Raw genomic sequence first — 13,654 nt, 5'->3', positions numbered from 1 at the left:
AGGCATGGGAGAAAAGGCGCCCATACTCGGCAAACCACCCCCGAGTACAGGCTCTGAATGCTGGCATTGCTAAACTACTGGCCCTTGAAATGCTATCATTCAGGCTGGTGGAGACTGACACCTTCTCTAACTTTATGGCATTGGCAGTCCCACAATACAACGTGCCCAGCCGCTTTTATTTCAGCAGGCATGCCGTCCCTGCCTTGCAACATCATGTGGAGGGAAAAATTAAACATGCACTACAAAACGCCGTCAGTAGCAAGGTCCACCTGACCACCGATGCGTGGACCAGTAAGCATGGACAGGGACGATACCTTTCCCTCACTGCCCATTGGGTAAATGTTGTGGAGCCGGGTACAGATCTTGAGAGTGGCGCTGTACGTGTTCTGCCAACTCCAAGGATTGCAGGAATCCAGTCTGTACACATTGACTCCTCCTCATACTCCAGTTCCTCTGAATCAGCGCTGCAGGAGCCGTCACGGTCTACCTCCACATCGACCCGTGAACGGTTGGTTACCTGTTATGATGACCGATATGAGCACAGCCGTGGCCAAACGTCAACAGGCCATATTAAAATTAATTTCTTTGGGGAATCGAAGCCACACAGCGCAGGAGCTCTGGAATGCCATCAAGCAGCAGAGCGACGTGTGGTTTGTGTCAGCGAATCTCCAGCCAGGCATGGTAGTGTGTGACAATGGCCGAAATCTGGTGGCAGCTCTGGGCCTAGGCAACCTCACTCACATCCCATGTCTGGCACATGTGCTCAACTTGGTCGTGCAGAGTATTTTGAGGGACTATCCGGATCTTGATGCACTGCTTCACAAGGTCCGCATAGAGTGCGCTCACTTACGGCGTTCCAGCAACGCAAGATCACGCATTGCAGCTCTGCAGCACCGATTACGTCTTCCAGAACATCGCATCATATGTGACCTACCCACCAGGTGGAATTCAACGTTACATATGTTGAAGAGGTTGTGTGAGCAGCAGGCAGCAGTAATGGAGTACCAGCTGCAGCAGGCGCAAACAAGTCGCAGTGCGTGCCGTTCACACTTCACCACCACTGAGTGGGCTTTTATGAAGGACATTTGCCACGTTTTGCGTGCCTTCAATTATTCCACGCGGATGGCGAGTGCAGATGATGCACTAGTCAGCATGACTATCCCCCTTATCTGCCTGCTTGAAAAAACACTGCAAGCACTAAGGGACGAGGTTTAGGAAGAAGTGGAGGATGAGGAGTCACAAATGCCATCTGCTTCTCTAAAGTCTGCGCAACGTGGTTCCTCACAAAGGCCTAGGCAGGGGACACTTTGTGAGGAGGATGAGGAGGAGTCAATGGATGAGGAAGACATCTGTCCAGAGGAGGGAGGTACACAATGCTCTAGTAGTCAGTATCTAGAGAGAGGGTGGGGTGATGCAGAGCAGGCAGAGATCACGCCTCAAGCAGGGGACAGCGTTTCTTGGCCAGTTGGCAGTCTGCAGCACATGGTTGATTTCATGCTGCAGTGCCTGAGAAAAGACCGCCGCATCGCCCACATTCTCAACACGGCTGATTATTGGGTGTCCACCCTCCTAGATCGTCGCTACCGGGACAACTTACAAAGCCTCATAACACCATTGAACCGGGAGCGTAAAATGCGGGAGTAACAAGACGCACTGGTGCATTCCATCATGTTCTCCATTCCAACCGAGAGCAGTGCTGCTAGTGCTTTACAAAGCTCAGTGCGTTGAGGCAGTGGAGAAAGCTCTGCACAAAGAGGGAGCAGAAGCAGCGCCTCAGCACAAGGCAAGACCAGTATGGCTGAAATGTGGCAAAGTTTTGTGTCCCCGCCGCCACAAATATCTACACCATCACAGACGGCTCCAGTCAGCAGGAGGCAACGTTTCCGTCAGATGGTGACAGACTACATGTCTTGCCCTCTCAGTGTACTCCCAGACGGCTCTTCTCCCTTCAAGTTTTGGGTCTGTAAGCTGGATACATGGCCAGAGCTTAGTCAGTATGCATTGGAGGTGCTAGCTTGCCCTGCTGCTAGTGTATTATCGGAACGCGTCTTTAGTGCCGCAGGTGGTGTACTAACAGACCGTCGCATGCGACTATCCTCCGATAACGTTGACCGGCTTACTTTTCTCAAAATGAACAAGGCCTGGATCTCTCATGAATTTGCCAGTCCTCTTCCAGAATAAATAATTGGTTGGCAACAGTATCCAGGTCTCCTGTTGTGTTCATGCTTCTACCACCTGAACTGTAATCCCTGAGCTCCAACACCGCTAGTTGGCGCTCGGAAGTGCCGTCTGCACAGTCAACACTTGCTGCCGTGTTATTGGGGTTCAGTAACGTCAGCTGTTCCCCTGCTGTGCGGACGGCAATTTCTCCTGCTCTGTCCACATTCTCACTACTACAGATTTTAAAGTTGCTCCAATTACACCTCTGGCTCCTCTGTTTTCAGTATTATCCCTGAGCTCCAACACCGCCAGTTGGCGCTCGGAAGTGCCGTCTGCACAGTCAACACTTGCTGCCGTGTTATTGGGGTTCAGTAACGTCAGCAGTTTCCCAGCTGTGTGTCCGGCAAATTCTCCTGCTTTGTCCACATCCACTGTACTACTGATTTAAAACTTGCTCCAATTACACCTCTGGCTCCTCAGTTTTTAGTATTTATCCTGGGCTCCAATACCGCTAGTTGCTGCTCAGAAGTGCCGTCTGCACAGTCAACGCTTGCTCCAGTGTTATTGGGGTTCAGTAACGTCAGCTGATCCCCAGCTGTGTGTCCGGCAAATTCTCCTGCTTTGTCCACATCCACTGTACTACTGATTTAAAACTTGCTCCAATTACACCTCTGGCTCCTCTGTTTTTAGTATTTACCCTGGGCTCCAATACCGCTAGTTGCTGCTCAGAAGTGCCGTCTGCACAGTCAACGCTTGCTCCAGTGTTATTGGGGTTCAGTAACGTCAGCTGATCCCCAGCTGTGTGTCCGGAAAATTCTCCTGCTTTGTCCACATCCACTGTACTACTGATTTAAAACTTGCTCCAATTACACCTCTGGCTCCTCTGTTTTTAGTATTTACCCTGGGCTCCAATACCGCTAGTTGCTGCTCAGAAGTGCCGTCTGCACAGTCAACGCTTGCTCCAGTGTTATTGGGATTCAGTAACGTCAGCTGATCCCCAGCTGTGTGTCCGGCAATTTCTCCTGCTCTGTCCACATTCACACTACTACAGATTTTAAAGTTGCTCCAATTATGCCTCTGGCTCCACTCTGTTTTTAGTATTTACCCTGGGTTCCAGCACCGCCAGCTGTTACCCAGCAGTGTCTTTGGCACGGGTACTCCCTGCTGCCCAGCCTGGTTCCAGCACGCCAGCTGTTTCCGGGTAGTGTCAACGTCACTTTGCCTCCAATGCGTTGTCCTGTCGTGTTGCGGTCGGGTTAGCCAACTCTATGGTGCCTGCAGTTTAGGTGACTCCTATGTGGGCTGCGGGATCTGGCAATGAAGGCGGGTTCCATAGTGCCAATAGGACAAGCACCCCCTGTAGGACAGTGGGTTTTGTTAACTGCGGCTGGCTCGCGGCCTTGAAAGTTTTTTTTACATGGGTACCTTCTGCTACCCATCCGGGTACCAGTACCGTCAGCTGGTTCTCGGCAGTGCCTTTGGCTTAGGTGCCTCCTTCTCGGTATCCAAGTTCCACCAACGTCTGCTGGTCCTTGGTAGTGCTTTCTGGCACAGGTACCTCCTGCTTAGTAACCGAGTTCCAGCACCGTCAGCTGGTCTTCGGTAGTTCCATTGGCTCTTGTACCTTCTGCTACCCATCCGGGTTCCAGTACCGTCAGCTGGTCCTCGTTAGTTCCATTTGCTCTTGTATCTTCTACTACCCATCCGGGTTCCAGTACCGTCAGCTGGTTCTCGGCAGTGCCTTTGGCTTAGGTGCCTCCTTCTCGGTATCCAAGTTCCACCAACGTCTGCTGGTCCTTGGTAGTGCTTTCTGGCACAGGTACCTCCTGCTTAGTAACCGAGTTCCAGTACCGTCAGCTGGTCTTCGGTAGTTCCATTGGCTCTTGTACCTTCTGCTACCCATCCGGGTTCGAGTACCGTCAGCTGGTTCTCGGCAGAGTCTTTGGCACGGGTACTCCCTCCTGCCCAGCCTGGTTCCAGCACGCCAGCTGTTTCCGGGTAGTGTCAAAGTCACTTTGCCTCCAATGCATTGTCCTATCGTGTTGCGGTCGGGTTAGCCGACTCTATGGTGCCTGCAGTTTAGGTGACTCCTATGTGGGCTGCGGGATCTGGCAATGAAGGCTGGTTCCATAGTGCCAATAGGACAAGCACCCCCTGTAGGACTGTGGGTTTTGGTAACTGCGGCCGGCTAGCGACCTTGAAACTTTTTTTTACATGGGTACCTTCTGCTACCCATCCGGGTTCCAGTACCGTCAGCTGGTCCTCGGTAGTTCCATTGGCTCTTGTACCTTCTGCTACCCATCTGGGTTCCAGTACCTTCAGCTGGTCCTCGATAGTTCCTCAGCCTTCTTGTACCTTCTGCTACATTTCCAAGTTCAAGCTTTTTGAAATGGTTCTTGGTAATCACTCTGGATCTCCCTGACGAGGACCCTGAAGACGAGGACCCTGAAGACCACCCCGAAGAAGACGAGGACCCCGAAGACGAGGACCCTGAAGACCAACCCGAAGAAGACGAGGACCCTGCAGACGAGGACCCTGAAGACCAACCCGAAGAAGACGAGGACCCCGAAGACGAGGACCCTGAAGACCACCCCGAAGAAGACGAGGACCCCGAAGACGAGGACCCTGAAGACCACCCCGAAGACGAGGACCCTGAAGACGAGGACCCTGAACACGAGGACCCTGAAGACCACCTCGAAGACGAGGACCCCGAAGACGAGGACCCTGAAGACGAGGACCCCGAAGACGAGGACCCTGAAGACCACCCCGAAGAAGACCAAGAAGATGACCCTGAAGAAGTTGACCAAGAGGACAAAGAAGAGAAGACAACCACCAAGATACAGAAGAAAAAGAGACAGAAAACCAAGAAGCAGAAGTACAAGAAGCTGCAGAACAAAAAGCGGAAGAACATTAAGCATAAGACTAAAAATCAGAGCAAAAGATAATATCTAAATTATAAGCAGAAGATGACTAAGCAGTGTATGGGGGTGAGTCCGTTCCTCCTCGTGGTGCCCCTGGAAAAGACCTACTGTTGCAGGCCAAACTGAACGCGGACAAATCCTGTTGTAAATCTTTTGTGACGGGCAGAACGAAAGGTGTAATGTTCAAACTTTTATAGATAACAACTACAGGAATGCCTGTCACAAATAAGAATATGATGAAGAAGAAGAATATGAAGAAGATGAAGAAGTAGAATATGAAGAAGAATAATAGTTGAATAAGAAGAATATAAAGAATGTAAAAAAAAAGAATAATACGAAGAAGGTGAAGAAGAAAAAGATGAAGAAGGTGAAGAAGAAGTTGATGAAAAAGATGCTGATGCTGAGGATGATGGAGAAAGTGTGGGAGAAGTAAAAAAGAAGGTGAAGAGCATGGAAGTAGTGAAACATAAATATCTGACAAAATATAAAAATACTTAACATAGTCAATATTTCCGTAACTCAGAACGTCTTAAAAAAAATATTAATTCCTGCTATTCAATTTGATTGGGCTAAACCTCTATGCCTTTATTGTCTCCCCCAATACATTCTACATTATTCTTAGTTGTTTTCCTCCATGTAGAATTAACCTACAAGGAAAGAAAGGGTTTATTTTTATTCCGATATTTCTGTCCATTTGACTTGCATTGGTTTCCGGTATCGGAATTGGCGATATCCGATACTTTTTGGGTATCGGTCCGATCCAATCCGATCCGATATTTCCCGATATCGGAAGGTATCGCTCAACACTAGTTATGAACTCTTTTGGACACCAGAACATAGATGTACACCTCAGGGATGGCAGAGGTGCAGCTGCAATAAAATCCCTGGCAGTTTAACCACTTGCTCCTGCAAAAAGTAAACATGGCATCCAAGAAGATGTGACAGAGTTCGGCTGAATGCCCTCCTCCCCCAAGTACTGGGCATGTAATGTACAAAAGTCTATTAAGCTGGGCCAGAGGCAGAGTTCCATAACTTACTTTTTAACGCCTCCATAAACATTAGACTAAAGTTACATGGAAGCACTGATTTTGGTTGACTATATAATGTATTTGGGGACCTCCCTACAGATGCAGTCAGTCATACAAACCACAGGAAAGCTGGAATATTTGTGTATGGGGGAGTCTGGAGAGATAGCCGTCTGCCAAATGATCGTTCAGCCAACACTTATCTCATGTGTATGGGGCAGTTAGTATTACACTGACAGGCAGTGATAGTACACGGCACTACAGTAGTACGGTGGATCACCTGAGCAATCAAAGGCTTCTGTGTTGTATAATCACACTAATGAGAGTTATTTTAAAAAGTTTATAAAAAAGGTTTAAAAAAATTTTAAAGTGAAAATATCACAGTTTTAGCAAAAATAAATATTTGTCTCTATAAGGAAAACATGCATATAATGAGAAAATGGAGAGAGATGTCAGCTCACTGTTTATTTAATGCACCTTGTCTGAAGAACACCGCATGGAGCCGCCCTGGTCAGGGACTGTGAAGACCCGGGGTCTTCTGTGGGTGTAACGCTACTCAAACAACACAGGGTGAGGGTAAAACAGTGTAGCAATACTTTATTGAACCACAAAGGAGACATTAAACATACAGAACTGTCCAGCAAATACCCAAGATGGTACAACATTACACAGTCTCACCCTTCCTTCTCCGCCCGCCTGGGATAGAACAGCTGCGACTTTGGAGACTTCCAGGGCCAACTAACTCAACCAGTGGCCCTCCGCTTCTGGCTGGCCCCCACAGAGAGAAGGTAGCGGCAAGCTTAGGAAGTCAACAGTCCATCGAGGTACAAGACCAGGAGACCCGATGGTCCCATCCTGGCCTCTCCGAGAGTTTCCATGGGACCAGACGACCGGTGGGTCCCTCCTGGCAACTCCAAATGTCTCCATGGGTTCTAGGTGACCAGTGGGTTCCTCCTAGTAACACCAAAACAGCATATCCATGGGGCCAAGTGACTTTTTCATCCTCTCCTGGACTTCCTAAAAGTATCCATGGTCTCTCTGATGGTTAATGGAGCAGATCTGAAACTTTCCAGTGAGGGCTGATACCCTTAGACTAGAATCATGTAGAAAACAAATCTGTGTCTCTTTAGATGCCATGCAATCCATCTACTTTCCTGAAGGATGTCTCCCATTCTCCTTCCAAAGTCCTTCTGATGTTCCGTGATTCTCTGTCCCAAATTTCATTCTGTCTACAGCACTACAGACACCCCTGTTTATATTTACATCTGTGTGAGGTCATAAAGCCCAGGTAAAAGAGGTAAAGGTGCAGGGATCACCTATCATTGTTTGAGCTAATCTATTTACATAGTTGGTATCACAGGGGCTGTTGTAAATAAACTTTCAGCTGACTTAGTACAATTTGTCATTAGCACAGTAAACATGATTGTTTCCAAAAGAATAGAATTCAGCATTCAGGATTATACAAATACTATGACCTTTTTGATCAGCAAGAGAAATACAGCCCCTGACGAAGCTACTGTAGTAGCGATACGCGTAGGGCTTACCTCTCTACAGTGGAAACCCTAAGTAGGTATCTATACCCTACGTGTATCGCTTCTACAGTAGCTTCGTCAGGGGTCATATGTTTTTTAACCACTTGTGTGTCCCTACATGAAATAAAGTTGCTATTTTATTTATTATTTGTAGTAATTCTTATTATTTTTGGGTGTGCATTATCTCACTGTACAAGTTTTTCGCTACCTACTTCTTTATTTGCTTTGTTGCACAGTTACCATTGCACCCGGTATTTCAGTGATTTAGATTGTGTGGTGCCGACTGACAAATATCTTAATAGATTAATGTCTTCTAATACATTTTTTTAGCGGACCTGATGTGCATCCCACGTATTGTAGTTAACTCTCTATACACTCTATTAAATAAATGACCCCCTATAGTGGTACAATTGATGAAATTGTGTATTGAAAATTGCTGTACCGTTAGGTTTTCTTCAAATGTGTCGGTTTTATTAACATAGTTGCATGCTTTACAGGGTTTATGGCCACATTTAAAAAAACCCTTATAGGATAACCAAGTTACATTGCGTTTGATACTTGCTTCGTGCTTATTCCGCCTAGTGTAGAAGCCTTTTTGGATCCAAAACTCAAACAAAATATGCAAAAGAATTTACAAAGTCTGGAGGATGGATCTCAGACATCAAAAAAACTACGTTTGAGAGAGATATCAAAGACTACGAGTCAAATTCAATTTACACATGGAAACTAAACAAACCAGGAGCTACTGTTCTGAAATACAGGTCACACAATAAATTCAAAGGAAATAGAGGAGAGCGGAGGTCAGCGTCACAAATCCTAATGTGTCCATGGGTTCCTCTAATTATAATTCTCTGAGGACTTATCTGATGCATCAGTGGGATCAACTAAAGAAAGATGGAACAAAAATAAATTCTCAAGAACGCCCCACAATCCAGCACAAAACAACGGGCGGCAGAAAGCTCAAACGTGCCCAGACATGTGCGTTCCATGCCGGAGTGCATCACGGTCTCCTATCTGTGCATGCGCATGTCCGGAAGCATGCGTTCCACACCGGATCGCATATGGTATTGGATTGCATACCACCAACATAGAAAAATCCTATCTCTGAGATCAGCATCATGGGAAACTAAAAAAAAGTACTGCACATCCTCCCATCATGTAATAGGCATGTAGATCTACTTTATCACTACAAAAATTATGGGATGGTGGCCAACAGTATATTCCTAAATGGTCAAATTTGACCTCTATTGCACAATTAGAGATACACAGGGATCACCACACTTGTTAATGATGAAATAGTATAAGTGGAATATAATTGATAAGTAATAACTCTGATATAGAAGCTCAGATATCTCAATGAAGTACAACAATATGTGAACCCCATTCACAGGGAACTGACTAGCAATGGGTAGAGCATAAAATCCAAAAATATAATCCAGAATGGGGCTGTAGTCACACAAAACAGGCATAGGAAATTTGCTCATCGAGTCCCTTAGGGGCTGGTGAATCCAGTCTAACAATCCACTCACTTTCCTTTCAGAGGATACATCTATTGTGATCACCTCCTCTCACATTGGGTTTAACCACCACAATGATACAAAAGGAGAGGTCTCCGGTTTCACCTCGATGTGCACTGTTCATGTGTCTCACTAATGTGATCTCCCGACCATGGCGTATATCGCCCAAATGCTCCCCTACTCTCCTCCTAGACTCCCTCTTGATGTTGTCTACATATTCTAGGGGGCAGGTGCATGTGGCCATATATACTAGTCCTGAGGTTTTACAGTTGGAATAATCCCACTGGAAAAGGATTTTAACCATGGAGGAACTTGAGAAAGATTTACATGGTCTCATCCAATTACGTGTACAACATTCTCCAGATCTAAATAAACCGCAGATTCTTCTATCTAGCCAAATCCCCTTGGGTGCAGGTTTTTTATAGACACTGTGCACTAAATGGTCCCTAATTGACCAACCCTTTCTGAAAGTTATTGTGGGAGTAGATTCCACAGCACCCTCAGGTCCGGGTCGACCACAAGTATATCCCAGTGTTTTTTGAGGATATGAAAGATACAGTCACTCTGATTGTCATAAGTTTTTCTTACTCGTGTAGTCCAATCTTCTTCTAGGTCTCTTGGATTGGTATGGAGGAGTGTCTCTCCCATTTTTCTGCAAATGATGATGCGGAATCCAAAATGTACCACGAGTACCCTTTATCCCTTAATCTGGTGTTCAGGTCTATTGCCTGTATATTAAAATCTGTGACATTCGAGCAGTACCTTCTCAACCGTAAAAATTGGCCCTTGGGTTTTCCTCTTTATATGGGGATGGGGGTGGTGGTTATCCCACTTCAATAGTTTATTAGTGCTTGAAGGTTTATGGAAGATGAGTGACCCTAGGGTCCCATTCCAATCTAACTTGATCAGTACATAAAGGAACGTCAACAGGTAATAATTAGTGTTGGTCTGCCCCTTTAAACAAAATGTACTTTTCAGGTTACCACCCCAGCACCCTCACTTATCTTCCCTTCTTTTGAGGCCCACAGAGTCAGACTCTACCGGCCCTTCTCCCTGCGAGTGGCGGTTGTCTATCGCCCTCCGGGCCCCTCCCATCAGTTTGTGGATCATTTTGCCACTTGGCTTCCAAATTTTCTATCCTATTGTAATGCACACGCCCGGGCTGAGCGGCGTGTGCGTGTGATTGTAGTGATTCCACTGGACCGTGCCGGAGAGTGAATGACTGGAGGGGCGTAACTAGGTATTCACCCGATCCGACCAGGGTCGCACGACGGCATACGACGCCAGTGCACCAAGGAGGAACCGAGCAGAGGGACCAGGTGCTACTCCAGGACAGACCCCGGACACGGCTGTTGACCCACACAGGGGAATACAGGAACAGACTGGTAGGCTGGCACACAGACTGGTGGGTATAGGCAGGCACGACTGGTATGCAGGCAGGCGGGTATGCAGGCAGGGGGGTACAGGCAAGCACAGCTAGAGTGCAGACAGGGAGGCACTAGCAGGTAGGAACACAGGCGGGATAGGACCCAGTACACACTGGGACTCAGGAACAGAACCACAGATGTGGCGGACAAACACAGCAAAGTGAGGCCGCCCAGAGAGGTGAGCGATAACAGGGCAGGACAAGGCCGCCTGGAGCGGTGAGCAAGAGTAGAGCAGGACAAGGCCGCCAGGAGCGGTGAGCAAAGGGTCAGAGCTGAGTGAGACTGCCGGAGCAGTGAGCAAGAGTAAAGCAGGACGAGACCGCCTGGAGCGGTGAGCAAGAGTGGAGCAAGACTGCCGGAGCAGTGAGCAAAAGGATAAGAGCGGAGCGAGACTGCCGGAGCAGTGAGCAAAAGGATAAGAGCGGAGCGAGACTGCCGGAGCAGCGAGCAAAGGAGTCAGAGCAGGCTAGAACCGCCGGAGCGGTAAGCAAAGGAGTCAGAGCAGGCTAGAACCGCCGGAGCGGTGAGCAAAGGAGGCAGCGCAGGCTAGAACCGCCGGAACGGTGAGCAAAGGAGACAGAGCAGGCAAGGCTGAGCAGGGGGGACAGGGCTCTGTTCACACGGAACAGACAGGAAGGGAAAGGCAGAGCCAGATACCCACAGGGTACTTGCAGTGAAGTAGCGAGTGGACCACAAACTCACAAACGGGAGTACAGAGACAACAAGCAGGAGTTAGGTACGAGTTCAGACTCTGCAGAAAAAGGAAGGGAATGGACATAGAGGCAAAACAGGTAAAGGATAGGAGAGAGTTCAGACTGGAACTGAGTGTACGGAGGAGACCGACACTGCAGCGGAATACAGGAGCGGGTCTGGGAATACGGCCCCAGAGAGGCAGGATGAACAGGCAAGGAGCGTGTTCAGACAGGACAGACAAGATACAGGAGCGGGTCTAGGTAATCGGCCCCTAGAAGGCGGGAGGAACAGGCTAGGAGCGTGTTCAGACAGGACAGACAAGATACCGGAGCGGGTCTAGATAATCGGCCCCTAGAAGGCGGGAGGAACAGGCTAGGAGCGTGTTCAGACAGGACAGACAAGATACAGGAACGGATCTAGGTAATCGGCCCCTAGAAGGCGGAAGGAACAGGCTAGGAGCGTGTTCAGACAGGCCTGGAAATACAGCCTCCAGGATAGGCAGACAAGAGAACACAGACAGGACTCAGTTCAGACACGGGAACTGATACCGCAAGGCAGGAGACATAGACAGGACTCAGTTCAGACACGGGAACTGAAACCGCAAGGCAGGAGACATAGACAGGACTCAGTTCAGACACGGGAACTGATACCGCAAGGCAGGAGACATAGACAGGACTCAGTTCAGACACGGGAACTGATACCGCAAGGCAGGAGACATAGACAGGACTCAGTTCAGACACGGGAACTGAAACCGCAAGGCAGGAGACATAGACAGGACTCAGCTCAGACACGGGAACTGATACCGCAAAGCAGGAGACAAAGAACGGGACCTGGCACCTTCAGAGTGCAAGCACACACTGAATGAAACACTATGCTCAGACAGGGATAGATGGGAGCAGCTGAGCTATATACCAGGTGACAGACAGCAATAGGCTGAGGACGCACAAGGGGTGTGACCCACAGCAGGTACAAAAAGCAGGAAGTGATCGGGCGCCGCCCTTAAGCAGCAGAAACAGACACAAACAGACAGCATGGAGGGAAGCCAGAGAGACAATCTGGACTGGAGATCAAGTGCGCGCTCTTGCACAGTGGGAGATGGACCACCATGCAAGGACGCCGCCAGGTATGTTACAGTACCCCCCCCCCTTACACCCCCTCTTCTTCAGGCCTGCCAGAATCTTCCGCAGGGAATTCGAGGACCAGTCGTTCACTTCAAGGAGATCACTTCCACTGTCCACAGGAAAAACTGATCTCATCTGGTTAGCTAGGATGCTACCTCCTATCCAGCCATCCTCAGCAACAGACGAAACGGGTGGAGTACCAGGAACAGCACACAAGGAAGTCTCTCTCCACATATTTTCAGGTGGCACCCCAGAGGGTACAGGAGACAACTGGAAGTCCTTCACCGGGTTGGAGGGGGACAGAGACTTGGGGGTAATCTCTGCTTCGAGGTACATCTTGTCAAGCTCACAGGAAGAAATAGACGGGTTATCAGGTACATAATGAGGAAAAGTCACTGTCTCTTTGTTATCTGGTGGTACCCCGGAGGATTCAGGAAACAACTGGAGGTCCTCCGCCGGGTCAGAAGAGTGCAGAGGCTCAGAGAAAACATCTGCTTCAGAGTACACTAGGTCGGACTCACTGGCCGAAGCAGGCGAGGTATCGGGTACCGAGTATAGGAAAGTCTCTGTCCATTCACCACCAGGTGGCACCCCGAAGGGTTCTGGAGACAACTGGCGGTCCTCCGCCTGGTCAGAGGGGTGTAGAGACTCACGGGTAACCTCTGCTTCAGAGTACACTAGGTCGGACTCACTGGACGAAGCAAGCGAGGTATCAGATCCAGGATATAGGAAAGTCTCTGTCCATTCACCACCAGGTGGCACCCAGAAGGGTTCTGGAGACAACTGGAGGTCCTCCGCCTGGTCGGAGGGGTGTAGAGACTCGGGAGTAACCACTGCTTCGGAGTACACTAGGTTGGACTCAGTGGACGAAGCGAGCGAGGTATCAGGTACAGAGTATAGGAGAGTCTCTGTCTTTTCGCTACCAGGTAGCACCCCGAAGGGTTCTGGAGACAACTGGAGGTCCTCCGCCTGGTCGGAGGGGTGTAGAGACTCGGGGGTAACTACCACTTTGGGGTACCCATTGTCAGGCTCACAGGACGAAGCGGACAAAGTATCGAGTACCGGGTGTAGAGAAGTCTCTCTCCATTTGTCATCGAGTGGTATCCCGGAGGATTCAGGAGGCAACAGGGGGTCCTCCACCAGGTAGTAGAGGTGCACAGACTCTGAGGTAACCACAGCTTTGGAGCATCCTTGGACATGCACACCGGTTAAAGTGGGTGAAGCATCTGATGCCGGGTGCAGGAAGTTCTCCTGTGTG

The sequence above is a fragment of the Phyllobates terribilis genome, unplaced genomic scaffold (genome assembly GCF_046119375.1).
Source record: "Phyllobates terribilis strain yellow unplaced genomic scaffold, ASM4611937v1 Scaffold_207__1_contigs__length_3498100, whole genome shotgun sequence".
Classification (NCBI taxonomy): Eukaryota; Metazoa; Chordata; class Amphibia; order Anura; family Dendrobatidae; genus Phyllobates; species Phyllobates terribilis.
Note: the sequence above shows the minus strand (reverse complement) of the source record.